This window comes from Triturus cristatus, chromosome 4_1 (assembly GCF_964204655.1).
Source record: "Triturus cristatus chromosome 4_1, aTriCri1.1, whole genome shotgun sequence".
Classification (NCBI taxonomy): Eukaryota; Metazoa; Chordata; class Amphibia; order Caudata; family Salamandridae; genus Triturus; species Triturus cristatus.
The window spans coordinates 309253299-309279985 of record NC_140585.1 but is presented as its reverse complement, the minus strand read 5'-3'; the positions used below and the strand labels follow the sequence as shown (position 1 = coordinate 309279985).

At 44.5% G+C, this 26687-nt stretch overlaps 2 long non-coding RNA genes across 2 annotated transcripts in view; one reads left to right on the top strand and one right to left on the bottom strand.

The window, feature by feature from the left end:
- Positions 1-26687, top strand: part of LOC146854835 (uncharacterized) — a 322348-nt gene that overhangs the window by 131297 nt on the left and 164364 nt on the right. Inside the window, exon 2 of the long non-coding RNA XR_014981226.1 lies at positions 273-526. This is a non-coding gene — a long non-coding RNA (uncharacterized LOC146854835). The remainder of the gene's footprint in view (positions 1-272; positions 527-26687) is intronic.
- LOC146854837 (uncharacterized) overlaps positions 1-26687 on the bottom strand; it is an 83504-nt gene that overhangs the window by 43482 nt on the left and 13335 nt on the right. The window lies entirely within an intron of this gene.

Sequence of the window (26687 nt, the reverse complement as noted above, 5' to 3'; positions counted from 1 at the left end):
TGCCAATAGATAAAGGGATCAAGTATTCAGCAGTGAGTGAAAAAATAGTCAGGAAGGAGACTGCCCCAGCCCTTCTTGCTGCGCAGGGAAAAAGAGAGTTTCATTCTCAAAATCAAGTATTCAGTGGTTAAAGTGTGGGTAGAATTCTCAGGAAATTCCCAGAGTTAGAGGAGAGTGATGGAAATATTGTACTTTCAGAAATGCAAGACTGGAAACGCGTGCTTTTGAAAAATGTCTTTTGCAAGAAAAGTGATGCTGGTTTCTTTTTTCAGATCATCGTACTGCGGCACCTTGGTGTGTGTGGTACCCAGTCCCCGTATGAGTGGGATTCCCTCCCTTCTCCCCTCCCCCTTGCCTCCCTTCCCCTTATCCCCCCCCAAGCCTGGAGTGATCGCCGGACAGTGGAAGCTGAAGTCCTGTGGCTGACCGGACCGGATGGGGTCCTCCTTTGCTGACTGGACCGGATGGGGTCCTTCTTTGCTTAGCGAACTGAACTGATGTGTTGGAGATGGAGATGACGCGACAAGTGAGAAGGCTGTGTGTCTTTCACACAGACAGACTACTTTGTTTTCCAGTGAATAGTGAGCAGCAGATAATGCTGCAATTGTAATTGTTTTATTGACATGAGATGAAAACATAATGCATGAGGGCTGTCTGTCTTCCACACAGAAGAACTGTTGGTTTGAAAACAAAAGAAGGTGGAGAACTGAGATGTTGTGCTGCAATTTGAGCAGACATTTTCTGAGCTAGAGACTGAACAGAGAAAAACCTGTTGATGTTGCTTTTATTTTTTAGCAGGCAATTCATATTAGTTTGGCTGCCTTAGCAGTTTACCCATTAGAGACATTAGGGGCGTTCAAAAGCTTGATTCATTTATTTTGTGTATCCATTCAACAAGTATCCAGGTATGTATGAGCTATTTTTGTGCCTTTCAGTTTAGCACCAAAGTTATTGCTTTTACATGTATTTGGGAAATGCAGTCTTCTTTTAATTATGACATGTAGTTTAAGATGGTTTTGCTTTCAAATAAGAAATGACATAGTTGTGCCTGTGGTTGAGAAATGTTGTTTTTGATATTTGTGAATGGTAATAGTCGAAGGTCATGGGGTGGAATGTAGCGAAAGAGTCACTTTTGTAGTCTGGCACCCTATGATGACCTCCAACTACCATCATTTTAATTGATTTTAGTGTGTTATTTTACCCTACCTTAATGTAGAATGGTCCTGCATATGCCTGCATCTCTTCTGTCCTGTAATCTTGTTGTCTTTCAGTGGGAGCTGTTATGGAGTAGAACAGTCGTGCCAAGAGCAGAGCGTGTGAGATGTGCATTTGAAGGCGTGCAGTTGTGCAGGAATGTGTATTGTATTGTGCATTAGTGAGAATTATGAGTTCTTACTATTGGCTTTGATATGGTTTAATGTCATTCTGTTTTCTGACTTTACCTTGCTTCATGGCAGTGCTTAGCTTTGACATGCTTTCATGTTCTCTTGCTTTTCAATTCCATCTTGCTTTGGGCCTTTCTGTGTGTATGGCCTAACTAACTCCATTTTAATGACTGAAGCTATTTTCTGTGCTCGCACGTAGCTGCAAAGTGGGGAGGGCATGTTCTGCTCTTCCTCCTGTTTTTCACACTTTACTGACTAGAGAAAACTGGTTCTTATCAGAGGAATGTACATGGTCCGTCTCGAAGCCATAGCAAAGGCCTGATCAACCGATGCCGTGGCCTTGGAGCAGAGTGGTACGGGCTCTCATGAGAACGAGGGGGCGAGGCTTGCTAGAAGCTTCGTTATGTTTGGATTTGTATTAAGAAGGGGAGGCTCCACTGGTCTGGTGGGAGTTTGGGAGTTTGGATTCCGAGCGAGGGTAGACGTGTCTATCTCGGATTGAACCCTGATTGCTGAGCTCTGATCCCCGGCTGTGTGAAGACTTGCCCCGGCCAGAAGTGGGCAGTGTATGCATCAGATGATGTATTGAGTTTTGTGGTTATTGCCATTGAGATGTGAGCCAGTGGCTGTGATCGTTTGAGGTGTTTTCTTTGTGGTGGGGGAGGTGCACATCCAGAGTGATCATCTACTGTGTATATTATATATATATATATATATATATATTCACTGAAAAAACCATAGGTTTCAGGGGCGTTATAGTTAGGAATTGGCATTTAAAAAACCTTAGAAATTTACTGAAAAAAACATAGGTTTCAGGGGTGTTATAGTTAGCTGGACATTTCCCTCGTACAAAACCCTAAAAATTCCCCTGTTATAGTTAGTTCAGCTAACTATAACTCGCGCCCCCGCAATGCACTGCTGATGACGTCACATATTACATCACTCATGACATGGTCAGTGACATCACTGATGACATCACTGATGACATCTCAAATGACATCACTGATGACATCACTGATGACGTCATCCATGTGATAAATTAGTGCATCTTCTCACACCCTAATATAACCTTTGATACACGACTCAAAATTTCAGACTTCCATTCTCAAAACCATAGATACTCCAATACCAATAACTACATACACACTCATTGACTCTTAGGTCTACACACACCTCCACTCACTCACCTGTAGAGTCACTCATATTTACAGTCACTCAGTACAGGACTATCATATGCATGTATATACCTATATAGACACTCAGACACCGCCAATCATCCATAGACATACTCACACACCTAGTCAGTAATGCAAATAATTAATCACACTCCCATTTACTCACCTATACAGTTATACACACACAAGTTCACTTACACATAGAAATAGTACCACATTCTTACGCTCTTATACAATCACTGATACAAGCACACACTCATCCATACAGCCACTCTCACAATCACACACTCTCACATATACCCACTTATATACTCTTACACACATATATACTGCCTTTCACATATGTAGTTACTCACACATGTACCACTGAGATATACATTCAATCACTAACACACCTATACATACACTCACCCAACCATACAGTCCATCACAGATACACTCTTAAAAACATGCACCCACTGAATCACCCACTTACACATCTAGTCACAGAGTCACACCCACCCTACCCACACAAACACTCAGGCACCCATACAGATACTCAGACAACCAATCAATAACCCATATAGACACTCATATAGCTATTCAAAAAAACATGCAGCCACTTATACACCAACACACAGACACATACAGACATTCACACAGTTTAGTCACTAGTCTGCAGTAAGATACATTTAATGACTCACTTATAGTGTCAGTTACGCACCTAGAAAATCATCCATTCACACACTTGTACACCCACTTATTTTTCAACAGGCCTTTCCCTATATATATTAAACATAATAAAACTGTTCAGGAACACATACTCAGTGGATGATGTCATCAGTGATGTCATTTGAGATGTCATCAGTGATGTCACTGACCATGTCATGAGTGATGTAATATGTGACGTCATCAGCAGTGCATTGCGGGGCGCGAGTTATAGTTAGCTGAACTAACTATAACAGGGGAATTTCTAGGGTTTTGTACGAGGGAAATGTCCAGCTAACTATAACACCCCTGAAACCTATGGTTTTTTCAGTGAATTTCTAATGTTTTTTAAATGCCAATTCCTAACTATAACGCCCCTGAAACCTATGGTTTTTTCAGTGAATTTCAAAGGTTTTTTAAATGCCAATTCCTAACTATAACGTGCATGAAACCTATGGTTTTTTCAGTGAATTTCAAAGGTTTTTTAAATGCTAATTCCTATCTATAACTTATCTCTGAAGATATCATGAAAAGCATTCTTTTTTAAAAGTAGGGTGCACATTAGTTTTGTGGAAAAGCATCTTTGTGATTAGTTAAGAAAAAGAAGTTTCAACGTGGAGTACATATCATAGGATAAAATTTGCTCAGCTCAACCACACCTGCTACTTGCATTTGGAAGGCACTGTTCGAACTTAAAACAATCGTCAACTTTTAACCTGCACATGTCGTTAAATGTTCAAGAAAATGTTACAAAAAAATATCGTAAAATTTTAAAGAAATTGATGAACTTTTAACCTGCACGTATTGTGGAATGTTCTAGAAAGTGTGTTGATAGAATACGTTACACTTCTGACTCCTATGTGTTATTGAATATTTTTACAAAACGGTTCATATGGAAAATTAAAAAGAAACCAATAGAGAAGTTTTGAAACCTAAAAGAATCAAGGAACTATTCTAATTTATTCTTTACATGTATTTATGTGTGCAGCAACAAAATTATAGACACAACAGCACTAGGAAAAGGAAGAAACAGGGAGTGGGGGGAAGGGGGAGATGGGCAGAATGGCACACATGCACAATTAAGTACAACACACATATAGACTAACAATGGCCAAAATGAAACACACCAACAAGGAGCACAAGTCACACAACCTGCCAACATCACACCACTGAACGAGCATAGAAGTGAAAACCACGCTGCATTCATACAGGGTGTGTACAAAGGCCAGTCGTTGGTGTTGTGGGATGTCTGCGACCATGGTCATCATGGATGAGATGCCCAGCATGTGGCACATGGTCGAGTTCACTGTGTGTCATGTTGCCAAACGGCTGCTCCTCCCTCCCACAAGCCCCCACACTTTTGTACGGTGAGCTGTTGTATCTCGCGCACTCGTATGGCACGCCATTGTAATGCCTATTTGCGCATGTCCTGCTACATTCCAACTACAACATCACTGTGCCGTTTGGAGGTGGTGCATGCCACTTTACAACATCGACTGCTGCGGCTCTTGTAACAGGCCACACCAGAACACAGAGACACACTTACCGCACTTCCTGTACACGGACATGTCCGAGACACCCCGTTCCCCTTGCTGGATAGGCACACCCCTGCACTGACCTGTGAACGACAGACCAGCACACGCCAGTTGTGCATGCAGGAGGATGCGTACGTATCTACACATCCAGGCTCACTGCCAACGCTGAGGTGACAGCACACTGTGATGTTGCAGGGCTCGTGCCTATCATGCTAAGACAATGACCACAGGGACACACTAACTAAGATGTGGGTTTGGGGGGCATTGGCGGTCCTGGAGTTGTTTAGATAAGTCTTCTGGCCCTCATGGGTATCCCTGTATCATGCTCATTGACTCTATGGCACCTGTGGGTGTTCTGGTGTGGCTCTTGGCTGTGTTCCCTTTCATGGTGCAGGTAGTTGTCCTGCTTAACACCAGCAGAAAGCAGGTGTAAAATCCCTGGTGCTAACGTGTCTTATCGCCGGAATTTGTATCACATTGCAATTGGTGTGAAAGTTGTAATGTGATTTATTTCATGTGCACAACAATATACGAACTGAGCAGTGTATCTCGTCAAGATCCAGCACCTGATGCACTATTCCCAATCAATATAAATACAATGAGATTTCTTAATAGATTTTGTGTGTACACTGTAAGTGCAGCCAATACCTCAGTGCAATACAATACAGGATTTTAGTATTTAGAATAAATCACAAAGGTGCACCTCGTGTCTTTTTGCACGGGAACGGCTACTCTCCATTTCATTATCAGCACTTTAACGGAAGTAAAGTTGAGATAAATCTAACACACTATTCAGAAGTTGGTGCAAACTGCAGATATCACCAGTATTCCAGCGATAAGGGCCCCAAAATTTAACACCATGGTGGACTCCATCAAATAACAGTAATAAGAACAAGAAAGAGTCACACAGCAGTTAGGAGAACAACCAAAAACATTATTAATTTTTTTTTCAAACTTTATTTTTTATAATAATAAATATATAAACGATAAACTATTTTCAAACTTTATTTTTTTATTAACATAAATATAAACAATAAACTAATAAACAAAATGTAACAACAATAATACAAAACAACAAGGCGGAACACTCCTGTGGGAACCACGGATGTCGACGACAGACCTGGAAAATCAGAAAGATTGTTAAAAAAAAAAACAACATGGTATTCTCAACAAAATACCACAAGAAGCAAATCACAGACATATAAAATGAATACAGCTAACAAAATTTTATAAGTTTAACTTACAAAAACTGTAAATGTTGCCGCTTTAAAATATTTACCGAATCTGAGGATTTTTTTTGCAGAAGGCACCACGCCCACAACGTTTTTCTTCAGTGGTGAAGAAATTTTTAACTTTCTCCAAGGGGCAAACAAAGACCAATGCCACCTTCTTCATTCACAAGATTTGCCAAAGAGTTCTGTTACGAGGGGATCCTAACAAAAAATACTCGTGCGGCACAGCAAGTATGATGAAACACCTAAGGACCCTTCATCCAAACAATCTTGCACGAGAAGAGTGCAAACAGATGAGAAACACCCCTGTTCTGTATCTGTAAAAAATAATCACAAATAAATGTATATTAATAACTTTCAAATTTATACTATTCTGTTGCAGGGATTCTGCTGATACACAGAACTATGCGAAGAACCCCAGGACCTCAGTGAATTGTGGTGTACCAGAAACTCACCTCAGAACCCAGAACCCAGTATCCGGCTAGCATAAGTGTCCCATTCGTTATCCGAGATTTAGCTCGGCGGTCCCAATGAATAGACAACCCAGAACAAGCGACTCAGTACATACTCAGGAATGGTGGGAATCGGAAATACCTGTTCGTATATTATTCTCACATCAGTCCACAACAATAATCAACAGAGACACGTTGTAAATAAAAGGGGTTTATTTTTATAGACCACGTGTCCTAAGATGCAGTACTTTGGCTAATACAAGCAGACAAATGATTAATATCAAAACCAGCAACATAGTTACAATACCATAGAATATAAAAGGGGTGATCATATTATAATGACAGTGGATACTACCACCTTCCCTTTACTAAGAAGCTAATATTATTATTATGCTAATAGAAGGTCTCTTAGGCTTGAATAGGGGACCCCATACCTCAAAGATCAGCTTAGTGAAATCACATCACAGGAGCATCAGGAGTCTTCTCGCAGGAAGGCTCGTCTTCGGTCTGAATAATAAACATGATGTCTGTGATGTTAAAAGCACCAATTTTCAGGCATTTTCAGCTGCGCGTGTGTTATGGCTAAATAGTGGGCCGATCAACCTAGAGTGAAAAACATGCATTGTGCAATAACCCAGACTGTTTGTCACACCATGTACAGACCAAGGTCGCTGCGCAGAGCTTGGGATGGTAACAACAGATTGCTCTTGTGTGAAGCAAGTCTCGAGACAGCAGTTCGTTTTAAGAAATAACATGTAAACGCAGTGTCGTGTGCAAAAGCAAAAAGATGGCTTTCTAACATCTAACGTGGTTATGCTAACTTAACAATGCCTGTACGTATTCAGAGAGAACTCACTACACGCCCCCTTGATCGAAGCACTATTTGGTAGGCAAGAAAAGAGAGAACGCAGAGTTCAGTTTCGTCAGAGCAGAACAAGGCGTAACCAATCCAAAGGTTCAGAATGAGTTAAAGTCTGAAACGAAAAAATTGAAAAGCAAAAGGGGAAACTGTGGTGTCCGAAAAAAAAATATAATCAATTAAAAAAAAACTCAAAACAACCATCAGGGAGAAAGCAAAAAAGAAAAATGTAAATGCCGCGGCAGGGTGCTGTCCAGGAGCGTCAGGCGCCAAGGACGACAGTGCAGTCAATCCATGAATGTATAGGCAGCATGTGTGGCAACCGCTTCCAACAAAAAATCATTTGCAGGGCCAGCGAAAGTCTCAGCCATCCAATCCATCAACGAGAAGGAACACACGTGTTCTTCAATCAGCGGAGCTTCCAGCACGATCAGAGGGCATCCGGAATGTTCCTCCAAATAGCTCATAGCCAAGAAGTTGTAGGCAGCCGTAGAGATGTCCCAATTACCCAGGATCCCATGTGCTGCTCCACAAGCCATTATCCGGACACCAGAACAGGTCAACTCGTGAGACACTAAGGGCCTCATTAGTCTATCGAAATCCGGCACCGGAGACACCAGGCTGGTCAAGCACAAATCCAACGGCCATTCAAAGGGACAATCCAGGCAGTGAAGCACAGGCTGCACGCAGGTGAAGTAGCAATACCGGAAAGATAATCCATATGCCAGGCTTAAGGTCGCCAATGGCAGAGTTCCATAAAAGTCAAGCATCCTATCCCGAAGAAGATGCAGGCGGGACAGGTGCACGTGCGGCACAGAAGGAGCAGCCATTCCGTAGTATGAAAAGGAAAAGCAGCACACCCGCCACTAGTGCCAGAAGCAGCGGAACACCTCCAAAGATGCTCGAGAAAAGTGAATGAAAAAATCCCGGAATCACACCAAAAATAGTTTGGAAAGAGGTCACGAGACCCGAGCCCACAAGTTTAAAAAAATGAGCCAGGCCGGTCGTGGACGAGGCATTGAAAATAGTTTGGATCAAAGAGCCGAAATGTAGGGGGAGGTCAGTATTCAGAAGCGCCTGTACCTCAGTGCGCGTATTAGCCACGTGAAGGTCGAATGTTTCACGAGATGAAGTCAAAGACACCTCTTTTTGGGACAATAGGGCTCTTATTCTGCTCAACTTGTTGAACTCTGCTTTCAAGGTTGGAATCGAAGGCCAGATGGAAGCATCCAGCCGCCCATGCGGGGGTGGAAAGAGAACATTATTGCAGCAGACCACTTTCTGCGAGACAGTTACTATATACGGGATTCCCACTAACATCCCACAGCAAGCTTCACTATTCAAAATCAAATAACTACCGTTAGCAAGCAGTGTGAAAGAAGGCGTAATCACAGGCACTGGGACACCTCGTAGGATGCAGGCTAAGTTCGGTGCTTGTACATTGCATGCGCCGTGTAATTGAATGTGCCTACATACCAAGGAATGGTCTGGTGACGTGGTACATTCCTCGCCTTTCAAATAAACCTCAGTCCCGTCCCTAGTACATCTATACGTAAAGGGGAGGGACCAAACCTCATGTATGAAAGCGGTGCCCAGCGGTTCATATCTACCCAAAGCATAATGTTTCATACAAGACGTAAACTTAAAAAGCGCAAAAGGGAGAGTTATCAATCCGTGGATTAACCACGTAGCTGAATTGATCTCCGCTACAGAAAAAGGCAATGGTTCTAATTTTTCAATATGTAACAATGAAAATGTAGCATCCTTCATGGACATAAATCGCTGCTTGTCAGTAAGGTTAAAGGGAAGGAATAACGATGTAGTGTTAAGATAGTCCCAAGGGACTCTCCCTGCCTTTAACGTCTGCAATGTCCATGCAAACTGCATAACAGAACGCAACTGGTTTTGACCATGATATAACACAGACATATCATCATGCACAATATCAACAACTGATGAAACAATATTATCCAACGTATAAATCCTAGAAGAGAGAGTGCTAATGCTGTTATCTATAACGGCTAAAACCTTTTCCATGTTGGCTTGGTCAATAGCCCTCAATCTGGAAGCCGCCTCAATCTGTGACAACTTCCAGACTTCGTTGTAAATAGCATACGCCCACCTCTTGGTTCTGCCACCCACAGGACCCTTAACAAAATCATTCAAATCTATTTTGTCATGTAATTGTGATAAATGAACTTTGACAGACGCCAAAGTGGAATGTCGCAACCAAGATTGACATAACTTGCCCACAGAGTATGTAGTTACAGTATGTGACGACTCAAACCGAGGGTCTACGCGTTCCTGAGTATACCCCGGTTTCAGTCCCAGAAAACGTCGTTGACAGATATCTGAACTGCTTTGCCAAATTACCCAACCCTCACTATTAACTTTCGAAATATTGAAAGATGTATTTGAAACTAAGGAGTGCAAAGCAGCAAGGGACAGATCTGTGTGGTTATCCCAATTGGGATAAGCGCCCAGATCCGGCACAGAAGGTGATTTTAATTGTTTAGAAGTAGCCAATCCAAAACAGGTGGTTTGGAAGATGGATGAATTTAAAAATAAAATATGATTTGGTATAAGACAGGCACGATGTAAAGCCTCAGTACCCTGTACCTGCCACGGCTTGGAACCCCAAACCGACTTTAGATCAATAGTAGCCTTCCATACATCATAACCTTTGATTGACAACTCGTCCATAAAGGACTTGGAATAAAGTAACTTTGTGTGTGTCAGTCTAACCTTTGCGGCAGACTCAGGCAGCACCTTAAAATAAAACGCTGCCGGGTTGGAAACACTGAAAGCGGTAAAATATGAATACTTGTTAACTAGTGTTTGTGAACTTCCGAATTCGGGAGTAGGACAGTGTTCCCATTGGGTAAAATTTACAAAATTTCTAAATGTATTTGCTTTATGCAGGAAATGATTGCCATAATGTTGAAAACAATACTGTTCCGCATAATTAGCCGCATTTTCGTATAAATCTTCAGCATCAAAAGCGGCATAATATTTCAAATCAGAAAACAGTGATTCAATGGCGTGTACATCCCAATCATCAGAACGTATGTTCTGCCTAACCACATCACCCATAGAAACACGAAATACATTAGGTACATTAATGACCTCTGTAGGCCCATGAATTTGGAATTTAACAGCATCCCATGCGATACCATCCAAGACGGGCCAGGCAGTAATATTCACAAAAGTCTGGTCCCTCTTCATGACGTGGGACGAGGAGTGGGGGGCCAAAGTTCCATTGATAAGTCTAATTGTCGATCTCTCACTCAGATAGTGGCCATCCACAAGACGGAAAAAAACTATCACGAATCCAATGGACATAAACAAAAAAATACTGAAAAGCAACAGCCAAATGTATGTCCAAGGGGCAATCAAAAAATGTCTCTTAAACCAGCTGAAAAAAACAGCAATGTTCGATGGGGGGCTTGAGGGCATCGAGTTAGTGTCAAAGGAGAAACGGGACTGTCCAAGCGCCGTAGATTGTAAAACAGGCGAGGGACCACGTGTAGGATAAGCATACTCAGTCTCTTCGGGCAAACCCCCAGCCGATGGTATCAACAAGGGATCAGTAACCGATTGCATCTCGATGGCAACATCAGGCAAGGTGTTAGAAGCAAGAGTCAACATTGAATTTCTTTGCATCGTCTGGCATGAAACTGCTGGAGTCATGCTAAGAAGTATCGGCCACTCGCTGAAGTTTGACATTGTCAATAGAGATGTACCTGTTTTCTTTGCGACCAGGAAGTGGAGGTAAAATGACTGTTCTTGTACCCTGCACTCCAAGCACCGGAACTGGTGCACGATAAGAGGGGCCGAACTCCTTCTTGTTCTCCACCTTCTCACGGACCAGATCTCCAACTCGGGGTAGCCAGCCGACTACCGGAACCTGAACTTCAACTTCAGATGTGGAGGGCAAGTGTTCCTTCGATAGAGTGTCTCTGGCTTCTTGTAGAGTCTGTAAAACAGCACAGTGATCATCTACGTCAAAGGGTGCGGTCGACGCCGCCATGTCTAGACCATCAAGGTCTGGTACAAACATTCTGATTCCGAAGAGCATCATGTACGGGGTCCGCCCACCCAGAGACCTTCTAGGGAGATTATTAAGTGCACGTTGAACGTTATACAAATGGGCTAGCCAGTTCCGGCCTGTGCCTAAAACACGGGCTGTCAATGATTGCTTTAAGTCACGGTTCATTCGCTCCACCACACTATTACCCTCAGGTCGGTAGGGGGACGAAAATTTGACTAGGACCCCCAAATTTCTCATAGCCTCCTTGTAAGCCTTAGAGGCGAACGCAGGGCCTTGATCAGAATGGAAGGTACCACACGCAAAGGTTCCCACAAAGACACGCAAATCTCTGATGACAGTCCGCGAGTCAGCACTCCTTTGTGGCCATACCCACAGAAAACGTGTGCACGAATCCACTGCAACCAAGATGTACTTGTACGCAGTATCAGAAGAAAAAGGACCGCAGTGATCCAAATAAACACAACCAAATGGTTTATTGGATATGTACAACTGTGTTTGTGATGGGCGCGCAACAGTAGAAGGTTTAATCTGTTGGCAAATGTCACAATCAAGAACATAAGCGCGCGCTTGTTTATATAAACCAAACCACCAGTAACGTTGTTGTAGCAGAGATATTGTGGCTGACACTCCGGCGTGGGCTGACGCCAACCCCTCATGAGCAGCCAGAATCAGTGCGGGTCTGCAGTCCGCGTTGGGAATAATTCTGTCACCAACGTCGTTAATCCTCACTAATGGGACATTATCAGGACTTAAATGGTAAATGTAACGAGAAGGAAAACCCTTCGGGTAATCGCCTCCCTTTTCCGTAGCAGCAATAGCTGCCAAGATGTCATCATCAATCTTACTCTTTGATCTGGTAACTGCTGCCACTAAGTATGTAGCCACTGCTGTTTTAGCTGCCTCGTCAGCCAAGCTGTTGCCGACAGCATGGACACCAAGTCGTTGGTGACCAAGAGTGTGAATTACATTCACGAGTGGGAGACGTTCTTTAAAGTCTGCCACTCGAACCCAAAGCGTTTTATGCTTAATTGTGCCACCTTTTGTGTCTCGATAGTCATTCTGAGACCAGAAGTGTAAATTGTCATTATAGGACTGGACACAGTAGAAAGAATCACTCACTATTAGAGTAGTGACTCGGGGATCAGCAAACTCCAGTGCAAGCACTAGAGCCCGAAGCTCCGCCAATTGCGCGGTAAAATCGCCCAATGACTGCGTATGCACTGCGTCAGATTGGAATTCACCATTTACGAAAGTACCTACGACAATTGCGCAAGCCGCTGAGTAGGCGTGCTTTGATCCAATTGCGGGCTGCGCAGACCCGTCAGTGTATATGACACAATGGTATTCTTCGAGCGGGCGCAAAGACAGAGGAGCCGGATGAACGAATTCATACTGCAAGAACTCTTGAGTCTGTAATGAGGCATCAAAGATGTAGGTGACGTCTGGCGACGTCAGTGTTGTGGCCCATTGTATCCACCGAGGATGCAAAGCTTTAGAATTTGGTACACTTGCCTTAGTCACCGCTTCTAAGGCAGGATAGGGTGTTACAACCAGAATCTGTTTCCCATGTGACAGTGCGCGTTCTTTAAGGATCGCCATCTGTACAGCAGTCAGAACTTTTTCGACCGCGGAAAAACGTAATTCAGCAGAGGTGTACAAGTGGGATTTGTACGCAATGGGGACTGTATCGCCCTCATTAAACGTCAAATACGTGAAACCCACGGCGCCTGGCACTATTCTTATTACCAGGTTGGTGCGGTTATCACGTGTCAGCAAATATTGTGAAGCAAGAAGGTCAGCCTGTAAAGACTGCAAAATTTTAGAATGTTCCAGCTGCCAGCTAGACTTCGAAAATGTGGGTTGTACCAAGGCGTAAAGCGGCTTGATACGCTGGGCATAATCAGGAATGTACGTACGGCCGAAATTCAGAAAGCCCAGCAGAGATTGTAATTTCTTTAGTGTCGTTGGCGCACTCAAGCATGCGCACTTCTCCAGAAAGTGGGGAGCTAACCCCTTACCTTCATTATTGAGCTCGTAGCCCAAAAACAACACTGTATATTCCGCGATGTGAGACTTCGCAAAATTGAATTTGTAGCCATAGTCAGCAAAACTCACTACAATATTGTCGACTCGAGACAGATGCGGCAACAGCTCGTCATCCGTGAGGTAGATATCGTCAACATAGGAGTATGCCTCGGGGTCTATTCTTTCTAAGAGAGAAACCACGCGAGCGGAAAAGACGCCAGGGCTATTTTTGTAGCCCATGGCTAATCTCGTAAACTGTTTTTGTTTTCCGCCCGAAGTAAACGCTGTCCACTGGCTACTCAGTGTGGACAGGTTATGGCTAAAAAAGCCATTGGAAATGTCAAGTGTCGTTTTAAACCGTTTACGCACGAGACTGTCGACTAGAGCCGAGCTATGTGTATTTTGTACCGCGCAGGTCCGGCAATGGGAGTTTAGGTGCCGGTAATCCAAAACTAAACGGTACGAGCCGTCAGGCTTCGTTACAGTGAATAAAGGGTTATTCATAGGGGACACACAAGTTTCAATTACACCCTGATATTCCAATTGTTCAAGGATCGCCGCGACGTGAGGTCTAGCTTCACGACGCATGGGATATTGGGGCTGAGGCTGGGGCATAGACCGCAATGGAATCTCATGGCAGGGGGACAACCGGTCCCAACCCACTTGAGTACGATATACCGCTGGCGCAAGCGCCAGCGCCCACTCACCAGCGTACATTTCAGCTTGGTCCTTAGGCACCGTGTGCGCAAAGGACGGGAGGATTTTCTCCTCCCCTCTAGGAGCTTCCAAAATGAAGGCTGGGGGCCAATCTGCCTCCGCTAGGAGGATATCATAGGTGGTGGTCAGATTATCCCAAAAAATCCCTTTTATAGTACGTTGTATGTCACCCTCTATTAATAAGACTATTTCATAAAGTCTATCAGGGGGAGCCACTCTGGTGTCAGCTGTTTCAACAGTAACCAATACATCAGTTGCTGTCGCCGCCAGAAATGGACGCAGAGCTTGACGGACTATGGTAATTTCTGCCGCGCTGTCCAGTAGCGTCAGCGCCCATGTCCGGTTCTGAAGCTGTGTCCGCACTATCTGAGGCATATTTTGCCGTCAGAGCCGCCACTTTCTTCTTCTGAAACGGGGGTCTTTGTCGAGCAAACTCGTCCTGCTTGCCTTTACCCTCAGTCTGTCGGGGTTGGTCACGCTGTTGTGGAGCACCCCGACCTTTGCCACCGCCTCCGCCACCAGACTGTGTAGCCGATGTTTCCTGTGAAGAACGAGGAGAGCGCGGTTCAGAAACCTGAAATCTATCAGGAGACTTAATAGTAGCACGATCTCGCAGATCATAAGTGCGTTCACTACTTGACTGAACGGGAGAGGCAGGCCGAGAGCCCTGTTTCTGCTGCTGCTTTCCCTGTTGTTTAGTCCGCCAAGGTTGTTTTGGAAAAATTGGCCGACCATCCTTACCAAAAGTTTCTGCCTTACCCTGCTGCTTAGAATCGGGATTTTTGACCACAGGCTTAACTCCTAAAGAGCTACGACCCAAATCACGATATGCTTCTGCAATTATTTTTGCAAATTCCTGCGGCTTGTCCTCTTCAGCAACTTTCTTCAGTTCATTACGAACCTGAAAGTGCAACGCATCACCCTTAAGGTTTCCCATTATCATGGTAGCCACCAGGCCAAAATCTCCGAGGAGCCGCATCCCCAATTCTATCGCAGACTCCGCTCCATGGTCCTCTTGAACCTGTTTAATTATGGAGGGCAGCTGTAACATAGACGGAGTGCCGAAGCACTGCGCGTACGTCGCAGCAAAAATCTTACCCCAAGATACACAATCATCTATATGGGGAACTAAGTCTTTAGGCAAACTAATGGTGAGGATCCTGTGTTTTTCCACAGGAGTTGTATGCGGATAAACCGCCTCTATTTGGTCAAATTTTTCAGCAAGCCAAAAAGGATAATCATCCCTTGTGAGGGGGCGCTTGCCCACAACAGAATTGACCATAACAGGACTAATGACCACCGCGTGACGATCACTAGGTTGTCCCGCACTAACAGGCGCCCCCGCCTGTACAGTGCGCGACACATACTGCACCAACGCCCTATATACTGATATAAGGGCAGTGTGTAGTACACGCAATTCAGCCACCGTCACCGTGAGGTAACGGGGATGAGGCGTAAATCCGGCTAGTACCGGCCAAGTGGCCCCTGCAATTGATAAAGGGCCCATTCTCGGCGGTATAACCACATGGGGGAGGGCGCCATTAAACCAAATCTGATGTTGCCAAGCAGATATTGGTATCTCCTGTGTCCTATACGGCGCATAGTTAGCAGGCACGGCAGTAGCAGTGTAAGAATGAAAGGTATCGTCATCCCCACTGACTGCCGGAATCGTCACCCAGGAATAGAACAACTCAAACGGGTGAGCCGCATCGGCTCCCACCACAAAGATGACGTCCATGCCCGTGTCCGGCACCCCATACTGCGTCAAATGACGTTTCAGAGCTGCACGGCTGTGCGCCGCAATGTCTACTGCCATAAGGACAAACTATACTTCAAGTATTTAGTAGCACAAGGGTTCAATAACCTTTTTAATGATCAAGCTTGAAGGAACCTATATCAATAGAACTAGGTAGGTTTAAATCCGTCAGACTTGTTATCCGGAAACAAGAATGAGGGTGCTGTGGACTAAATGTAAGCACTACTAAGGCGTTTCAACTCATAGACCAAACGTTAGGTGCGCCATGTTGCAGGGATTCTGCTGATACACAGAACTATGCGAAGAACCCCAGGACCTCAGTGAATTGTGGTGTACCAGAAACTCACCTCAGAACCCAGAACCCAGTATCCGGCTAGCATAAGTGTCCCATTCGTTATCCGAGATTTAGCTCGGCGGTCCCAATGAATAGACAACCCAGAACAAGCGACTCAGTACATACTCAGGAATGGTGGGAATCGGAAATACCTGTTCGTATATTATTCTCACATCAGTCCACAACAATAATCAACAGAGACACGTTGTAAATAAAAGGGGTTTATTTTTATAGACCACGTGTCCTAAGATGCAGTACTTTGGCTAATACAAGCAGACAAATGATTAATATCAAAACCAGCAACATAGTTACAATACCATAGAATATAAAAGGGGTGATCATATTATAATGACAGTGGATACTACCACCTTCCCTTTACTAAGAAGCTAATATTATTATTATGCTAATAGAAGGTCTCTTAGGCTTGAATAGGGGACCCCATACCTCAAAGATCAGCTTAGTGAAATCACATCACAGGAGCATCAGGAGTCTTCTCGCAGGAAGGCTCGTCTTCGGTCTGAATAATAAACATGATGTCTGTGATGTTAAAAGCACCAATTTTCAGGCATTTTCAGCTGCGCGTGTGTTATGGCTAAATAGTGGGCCGATCAACCTAGAGTGAAAAACATGCATTGTGCAATAACCCAGACTGTTTGTCACACCATGTACAGACCAAGGTCGCTGCGCAGAGCTTGGGATGGTAACAACAGATTGCTCTTGTGTGAAGCAAGTCTCGAGACAGCAGTTCGTTTTAAGAAATAACATGTAAACGCAGTGTCGTGTGCAAAAGCAAAAAGATGGCTTTCTAACATCTAACGTGGTTATGCTAACTTAACAATGCCTGTACGTATTCAGAGAGAACTCACTACACGCCCCCTTGATCGAAGCACTATTTGGTAGGCAAGAAAAGAGAGAACGCAGAGTTCAGTTTCGTCAGAGCAGAACAAGGCGTAACCAATCCAAAGGTTCAGAATGAGTTAAAGTCTGAAACGAAAAAATTGAAAAGCAAAAGGGGAAACTGTGGTGTCCGAAAAAAAAATATAATCAATTAAAAAAAAACTCAAAACAACCATCAGGGAGAAAGCAAAAAAGAAAAATGTAAATGCCGCGGCAGGGTGCTGTCCAGGAGCGTCAGGCGCCAAGGACGACAGTGCAGTCAATCCATGAATGTATAGGCAGCATGTGTGGCAACCGCTTCCAACAAAAAATCATTTGCAGGGCCAGCGAAAGTCTCAGCCATCCAATCCATCAACGAGAAGGAACACACGTGTTCTTCAATCAGCGGAGCTTCCAGCACGATCAGAGGGCATCCGGAATGTTCCTCCAAATAGCTCATAGCCAAGAAGTTGTAGGCAGCCGTAGAGATGTCCCAATTACCCAGGATCCCATGTGCTGCTCCACAAGCCATTATCCGGACACCAGAACAGGTCAACTCGTGAGACACTAAGGGCCTCATTAGTCTATCGAAATCCGGCACCGGAGACACCAGGCTGGTCAAGCACAAATCCAACGGCCATTCAAAGGGACAATCCAGGCAGTGAAGCACAGGCTGCACGCAGGTGAAGTAGCAATACCGGAAAGATAATCCATATGCCAGGCTTAAGGTCGCCAATGGCAGAGTTCCATAAAAGTCAAGCATCCTATCCCGAAGAAGATGCAGGCGGGACAGGTGCACGTGCGGCACAGAAGGAGCAGCCATTCCGTAGTATGAAAAGGAAAAGCAGCACACCCGCCACTAGTGCCAGAAGCAGCGGAACACCTCCAAAGATGCTCGAGAAAAGTGAATGAAAAAATCCCGGAATCACACCAAAAATAGTTTGGAAAGAGGTCACGAGACCCGAGCCCACAAGTTTAAAAAAATGAGCCAGGCCGGTCGTGGACGAGGCATTGAAATACAAGCAGACAAATGATTAATATCAAAACCAGCAACATAGTTACAATACCATAGAATATAAAAGGGGTGATCATATTATAATGACAGTGGATACTACCACCTTCCCTTTACTAAGAAGCTAATATTATTATTATGCTAATAGAAGGTCTCTTAGGCTTGAATAGGGGACCCCATACCTCAAAGATCAGCTTAGTGAAATCACATCACAGGAGCATCAGGAGTCTTCTCGCAGGAAGGCTCGTCTTCGGTCTGAATAATAAACATGATGTCTGTGATGTTAAAAGCACCAATTTTCAGGCATTTTCAGCTGCGCGTGTGTTATGGCTAAATAGTGGGCCGATCAACCTAGAGTGAAAAACATGCATTGTGCAATAACCCAGACTGTTTGTCACACCATGTACAGACCAAGGTCGCTGCGCAGAGCTTGGGATGGTAACAACAGATTGCTCTTGTGTGAAGCAAGTCTCGAGACAGCAGTTCGTTTTAAGAAATAACATGTAAACGCAGTGTCGTGTGCAAAAGCAAAAAGATGGCTTTCTAACATCTAACGTGGTTATGCTAACTTAACAATGCCTGTACGTATTCAGAGAGAACTCACTACAATTCCATTACTGTACAAACACATTGTATATAAAAACTGACTAAGAAACTGTAGCCCTGAACCACAAGTGTGACAATCTTTAAAACACTACATGCATAGTGCATACTACTTTGAAGCAGTTCATGCCCTAAAGCCTACCTCACTAAAAGACTACATGCTAACTGACTAAATGATTACACTACTATAAGGAGACACACTGGGTGAGTGACAGGGTGTTTGCTAGAAGAGTATGAATACTAACTAGGGAATTGAAGGTGTGAAACACAACTATGTAGGTGATTAGAGGACTGCATCCATACTGCATAGGCATTTAAAGCAGTCCATGTGCTAAGGCCTGGCTCACTGCATGACTACTTGGGTACTGACTGAATGATTAGAGTACAGCAAGGAGAGTGCCTAGGTGAATTTATAACTGCTAGGCTTTTCGCACAGGGAATGGATTAGTACTTGGTACTGAATGGGTCACTAGAGGAGTGCAAAGGCAGTCACAAGTGTTGGACTGTATGGATACTGACTAGGAAATTGAAAGTGTGAAAGACAAGTGTCTAGGTGGTTAGAAGACTGCATGCATAGTGCATAGGGGTTTGAAGCAGTCCATGTGCTAAGGCCTGGCTCAGTGTATGAATACTTAGGCACTGACTGAATGATTAGAGTACTGCAAAGATAGTATCTTGGTGAATTTATAAGTGTTTGGGTTTTAGCACAGTGAATGGATTAGTACATGGTGCTGAATGTGTCACTAGAGGACTGCAAATGGAGTGACAGGGTATTTCCTGGAAGTGTATGGATAATGACTAGGGAATTGAAGGTGAGAAAGACAATTGTGTAGGTGGTTAGAGGACTGCATGCATAGTGGACAAGGGTTTGAAGCAGTCCATATACTAAGGCCTGGGTCACTGGATGAGTACTTGGGTACTGCCTGAATGATTAGAGTACTGCAAGGAGAGTGCCTGGGTGAATTTATTAGGGTTTGACGCAGTGAATGGATTAGTACATGATGCTGAATGGGTCACTAGAGGAGTGCAAATGGAGTGACAGGGTGTTTGCTGGAAGTGAACGGATACTGACTGGGGAATTGAAGGTGTGAAAGACAAGTGTGTAGGTGCTTAGAGGACTGCATGCATAGTGGATAGGGGTTTGAAGAAGTCCATGTGCTAAGACCTGGCTCAGTGCATGAATACTAAGGCAGTGACTGAATCATTAGAGTACTGGAAAGAGAGTGTCTTGGTGAATTTATAAGTGTTTGGGTTTTGGCACAGTGAATGGATTAGTACATGCTGTTGGATGGGTCTCTAGAGGACTGCAAATGAAGTGACAGGATGTTTCCTGGAAGTGTATGGATACTGACTAGGGAATTGAAGGTGTAAAAGACAAGTGTATAGTATGTTAAAACACTACATGCATACTGCATAGACATTTGAAGCAGGCTATTTGGTACTTAGAAACTGACTAAATAATCAGACTATTTCTAGGACAGTGCTTAGGTAAAACTTTTAAAGTTTCAGTTCTGCCACAGTGAACAGAATAGTACATGGTACTGCACCTTAGTGTCAAACCCCGACTCATTTTATCAATGCATAAGCAAAGACTAGCTTCTAATGCTACTAAAACTTGACAACATGAGACGTTTTAAATTAGTTATCTCTCAGCAAATACACGATCTTACCAAATGCTTCTCTCCCAGTGGTTCTCAAATGCACACAAACTCACAGTGTAATTCTAGACAACAACCACTATACCTAGGTGTTTACCAAAACTCATTCACTACTGTGGAAGTGGTAAGCGAACATCACACAATCTTCATATTTCAGGACTGCACTTTTATGTCAAAGCCTGACTCATATAATCAAAGCATAAGCAAAGACTGGCTTCTAATGCTACTAAAACTTCACAACATGACCGGTTTTAAAACAGGTATATGTCAGCAAAAACACGATGTTACCAAATGCTTCTCTCACAATCCTTACCCAAATGTACACAGACTCACAGTGTGATTTTAGACAAGCAACACTATCCTAGGAGTTTACCAAAACTCATTCACTACTCTGGAAGAGTTAATGGTACTGCACACAATCTACATATTTAAGTACACCACATCAGTGTCAAAGCATGACTCATTTAATCAACGCATAAGCAAAGACTGGATTCTAATCCTACTAAAACTTCACAACATGACAGGTTTTAAAACAGTTATCTGTCAGCAAATACATGATGTTACCAAATGCTTCTCTCACAGTGATCCCAAATACACACTAACTCACAGTGTGATTCTAGACAAGCACCACTATCCCTATGAGTTTACCAAAACTCATTCACTACAGTGCAAGTGGTAAGGGAACTGCACACAATCTACATATTTCACAACTGCAATTTACTGTCAATCCCTGACTCATATAATGAAAGCATAAGCCATAACTGTCTTCTAATGCTACTAAAACTTGACAACATGACATGTTTTACAACACTTATCTGTCAGCAAATACACGATGTAACCAAACACTTCTCTCACAGTGGTTCCCAAATGCACACAGACTCACAGTGTGATTCTAGACAAACAACACTATCCCTAGGAGTTTACCAAAACTCATTCACTACAGTGGAAGTGGTAAAGGAACTTCACACAATCTACATATTTCACAACTACACTTTAATGTCAATGCCTGGCTAATTTAATCAACGCATAAGCAAAGACTGGCTTCTAATGCTACTAAAACTTGACAACATGACAGGTTTTAAAACAGTTATCTGTCAGTAAATACACGATATCAACAAATGCTTCTCTCACAGTGGTTCCCAAATGCACACAGACTCACTGTGTGATTCTAGACAAACAACACTACCCCTTGCACTATACCAAAACACATTTCTTCATCTAGAAGTAATACCACATGTTCCTACACAAGACAGAAAGTGTGCTTGACTTTTCAACATATCAGCTTATCATATATAATGTTCCTTACAATCTGTTTTTGTTAACCAATAACAATCATACCTTTAAAAAACAGAAATATACACCCTACCTTTCAGTGTAGAAAGTTGTCATACAACCAATGATTTCTTGTCGTCTTTCAAAAAACGTTGCCGTGGATCCGCTCACCCACCGCGAGAGAATCCGTGCATCCAAAGCGATAGGATGCGCGCACCGTGCACGCATTTCGCCGTTTTTTTAAAAAAAAAGTGGGGACCCAGGGGGTCCTTCTGGGACCCCCTAAGCACCTCTAGAGGGTCAGAGTATTTCCACTCTGCCCCTTTTATATGTTTTACACACTTATTCCCCTTGCATCTTCAGCCTAGCTTCTACCGAGGCAGAAAATGTCCGCTAACAGTTCCTGGTTTCGAATGTAGAGAGACACTCGACAGCCAATTAGCATTCAGTGGGCGATCGGGAGGGTGCGCGCTCGGTTCAGGGAGGGTGCGCTTACGGTGAGGGTAGGGTCCGCGGATCCTCCCCGGCCATAGATATCACTAACTTTTTTACCCTAATTTTCTCAGGAACTGCTGAACAGATTCACACCATATATGCAAAAGGCACGAGTCCGAACTGAGGACTACCTCTTTGCCAAATTTGGTGTCATTCCGTTCAGCAGTTCGGGCTGTAGCTGCGACATCAGATCCTATGGGAAATTGCATGGGGGAAATGCGTTTTGGGACCCCCCTTTTTTCTCGGGCCCCCACTTGACGGATCACCGCAAAACTTTCAGGGTAGGAGCGGAGCGGAGCTGACCAAAAGTTTCGAAAATTTTGCGAGGATTCATCAACCGGCGCCAAAGATATTCCCAATAGAATGTTGCGGATTTCCTATGGAAAATAGGTCCTAACTATAACTATCTACTGGCGACCGCCAGTAGATAATATATCTTTCTGATCGCTTGCAGGACGTCCAGTGCATCTTATATACATATATTTGAATCTTATGCATTTGGTATCTGAGATAGCCTTTGTTTAGAGAGTATTATGTAATAAACCCCAAGCCTTATTTTAAAAGTGATAGAGTCTTTGCATTTTGTTAAATAAAAACCCTTTTCAAAAGGTGCTGTTTGTTTTGTGTTGAAGTCTTGCTGTGCCAGGGGTGGTAAGACATGCTCAAAAGTGTATATTATTCAAAGGTGCAGTAGTATATTTGCCTCCTAGGTGGGAGTGCAGGGATTGGGTGTGGCTTATTGGTGAGAAGCCACATTCAAAACAGTGATTTCCTTTAACAATTGCCATGAGGGATCGACAAACGGCCTCTTAACCCTGTATGAATGAGATGGCTCCTCAGCTTTAGAGCAGAAAGGTGCAGTTCCAACAGCAGCTTTGCTCGGAGCGCTGCTGCATCTGCCTGCTTAAGCCGAGGCTCGCCTATCCAGCGGTGGGCGGGGCTTCCGTAGGCTCGTCTGAGGTGTCCAATAGACGGGACCACCGGAGTCTGCCGAAGGCCAGGGGATACACGATCCCAAGGGGATGGATACCAGATATTACATAACACCGGCGTCCTCTCAACATTTTGTGATTCTAGGCAAATCACGTCATCTCTCTGGACCTAAAAAAATATATATATATGCCTCTGACTCTGTGTTGGAGAATGGGCGCTCATCTAGAGCTCCCCAATGACCTCGGGACGGGTTTACGATATAAAACTGCAAAAAAGAGGAACTTCCTCCTATCCACTCTGGGCTGAAACTTGCAGTTAACATTTATTTTCATTACACTTGCAGCAGGACATAGACTAGAATACACAGACCCAAAGGAAGTGATGACCTCTGATGAGGACGCTTAATTATTGCTTTCACTTTTTAAATGCAGGGAAGTGGAATCTCTGCCCCTCCTACTCGGATCAAGAGCAAACCACAGGAGACTGAGCTAACGTGGGGCACGTTTCAGGCAAATCAGGCAGACACTAATCACCGATAGGCCTAGGTCAACTGAAGCCACTCTCACCTGGAGCCACGCCTACTTACACCTGGAGCCACTCCCACTTACAAATGAGGCCCTTTCGTCAGTGTGATAAAGGAAGATGCGCAGTCCAGCTGTATAGATAGAATAATCCTTTATTGTAACTTTGTTGTAGAGAAGTAGTTTACTACAGTCACCTACAGGCGCAGCCAGTTACAGAGAAGGCCACGCCCCTCCAGAGGAAGGCATGCCCATGTCAGCTGCAGACATTGCCACTCCGGCTGGATCAGCACAGTGAACAGTCAGTAAGATTATGAGGTTCCTGTGAGGGCTGTGAAGAAGACCAGACAAAGACACGCCCACTCCACCTAACTTCGAAAATCAAAACTTTTATATAGGAAGAATGGCGGCAAACAAACAGCTGAAGGAGGAAGCCACCTGCTCCATATTCCTGGAATATTTCACAGACCCCGTGTCTGTGGAGGGTGGACATGTCTTCTGTCTGTCCTGTATCACTCGGTGCTGGGAGGGGTTGCAGGCAGACTTCACCTGCCCTGAGTGCAGAGAAATCTCTAGGAGCAAAACCCCAAGGCCACACAGAAGGCTGGGAAATATTGTGGAGCTGTTGAAACAGCTTCACACCCCGAGTGCGACCGCCCAGGGGGGAGAATCTGTGCACAGAACATGAAGAGAAACTGAAACTGTTCTGTGACGATGACCAAGAGACCATCTGTGTGATCTGTCGAGAGCTCAAGGACCACAAGGCTCACTCCGTGCTTCCCGTGCTAGAGGCTGGCGAAGAGTACAAGGTGAGTAAAATCCAGATGTGTGATAGGGGTGGGGCCTCACCAAACACTCTAACTGCAAACACAGCCCAGGATTACAAAACGTGTATGCCACAGACTTGACCTTAGATAGGTTCACATTCAAAAACCTTTTTTGATTTTGTTTTTGTACCTGGATTATATATATGTTTAGTGCATACCGTGCTCGGAAGAGTACTTTTTGTGAAACTAAACATGTTAGGGAGTCCAGAGTGGTTCAATCAAGTGAAGAATGTTGAAAATGGTAGCGAAGCGTGACATTGCACAACTGTGGGGCTCTCAGAGGCCACCAACGGTCTCAGCGTGGAAGGAACACATGGACTGGTGTATGTTCAGAGAGAAAACGGTGTATGTGGCGAGGGGCAAGCCTGGGAAGTGGATTAAGGTGTGGGGTCCCTGGAACTCCTATCGTGGAGGTATTTGCGCCCCGCCCCAGACGCGTGAGATGGATGCTGCTCTGTCTCCCTAGCCCGCGCGTTCCTCTATGCTCCTGCGATATGCGCATTTGGTTTCTTCTGCCTGCCCCCCCCTCTTTCTCCCTGGGTTTGTTTACTCCTTCGATACGGGGAGCACATGGTACTACTATTAACCTCCTCTGCCTTGTGTGTGTGATGTTTTTCGTTTTCTTCAAAAACATGAAACCTTTCTTTGCTTGTCTATGGACTGCGGCTGCGGCCGGCTGAGTTGATTAGCACTCCAGTGGCTCTCTTTTTGCTTCATTGATGTGGTTGTTAAGCTGTGTCTAGGCTTATAATGTGCATTAGCGGCCGGCCTGTTGGTTGTAGGCCCATATTTGTATGTCTCTGAAACTGTAATAAAGGTTTTAAAAAAAAAAAAAAAAAAAAGAATGTTGAAAATGCCACTGAAGAGGGAAAGTGGGAAACCTCAAACGAAGATTGGATAAGAAAAGTAACATTTTGACTAGGAGATATCGTCGGGGATTCCAAAACAAGCATTTGCAATGCAAACGGACTCGGCTTTGGGACCTTATATGTATTGAGCGAAGCAGTACCTTATGCGCTGCCTGCCCCCAATTGTGCTTTTGAAAGTTAAGTATATGATAAAAAGGAAACGTCAGACCAACAAAAGCGTCCAGTAACCCCATTAGACAAAGCTGTTAAGGACAAGCAATACCTTAATGCTGATGAAATATAAGCAAGATAAATGGAGAGGGCTGACCAGAAAGGGGCTCACTAGATACGCAGAGGACAGACAGGTCCGTCCTCGAGTTTCATGTAGAGTTTAAAAATAAAAGCTTGTAACTTAAACAGGCGTACTCTGGCAATTACAGAGCCTGGCAATTTGGGGACTGGCTGCAGGCTGTCGAGGGGAAAGGCAAGCAGGCAGCTCGAGGGAGCCAGCCAGCGACTGGTAATGAGGCGCAGGAAACAGGGCTCCATTATCTTTCGTTACATACAGGTGCATCAAATTCCATGCACTGAAAAACAATTAAGACGAAACGGTGTGCGGCAACGTTTCGATAGCATCACATAAAACCCATTGGAACACGCACTATACTATTTAAAGGCAGGTACTGATTGATGCTTCATGCTGAGAGTCGACTGTCCACGTTATTAAATTAGAAACGTGATTGAACATACTCTGGCAATTACAGAGCCTGGCAATTTGGGTACTGGCTGCAGGCTGTCGAGGGGAAAGGCAATCTGGCAGCTCGAGGGAGCCAGCTAGCGACTGGTATTGAGGCACAGAAAACAGGGCTCCATTATCTTATGTTACACCCTGTGTAAGACCCCGTGACCTCCAGTCCAACAGCACACACACTGACCCGTTGTGCCCACCAAAGGGGCTGAATCGCCCTCCTAACCGCCAGTGCCCGCTAGCAGCTCCCTAACCACACCCATCCCATTCACACCCTTCTCTGGTGCACACACGGTATTTGTACGCGGATTACGATGTGTCCCGGTGTGGCACCCTGCACCCGCGTGTGCAACAGCGGGGACGCCGGGTCCCATAGAAAAGGTGTGAGAAAGTGGGTTTCTGTTGCAGTAACCCCCCCTTTTTTGCCTAATAGCTGATGCACTTTTTCTTGTTGTGCCCTGGGCTCCTGCCAATCAGGTGCCCAGGGCCTGTGTTCCTTCCCTAAAAACTGCCTAACAGCCAAAAACCAAATTGGCAAACCCTGGCCACATGTCAGCCCCTGGTAAATGGTACCCTAGGTACCCAGGGCCTTGTGACCAGGGAAGGCCTCTAAGGGCTGCAGCACTCATTGTGCCACCCTTAGAAGCCCTGTACCCTAACACCCACACACTGCCCTGGCAGGCTGA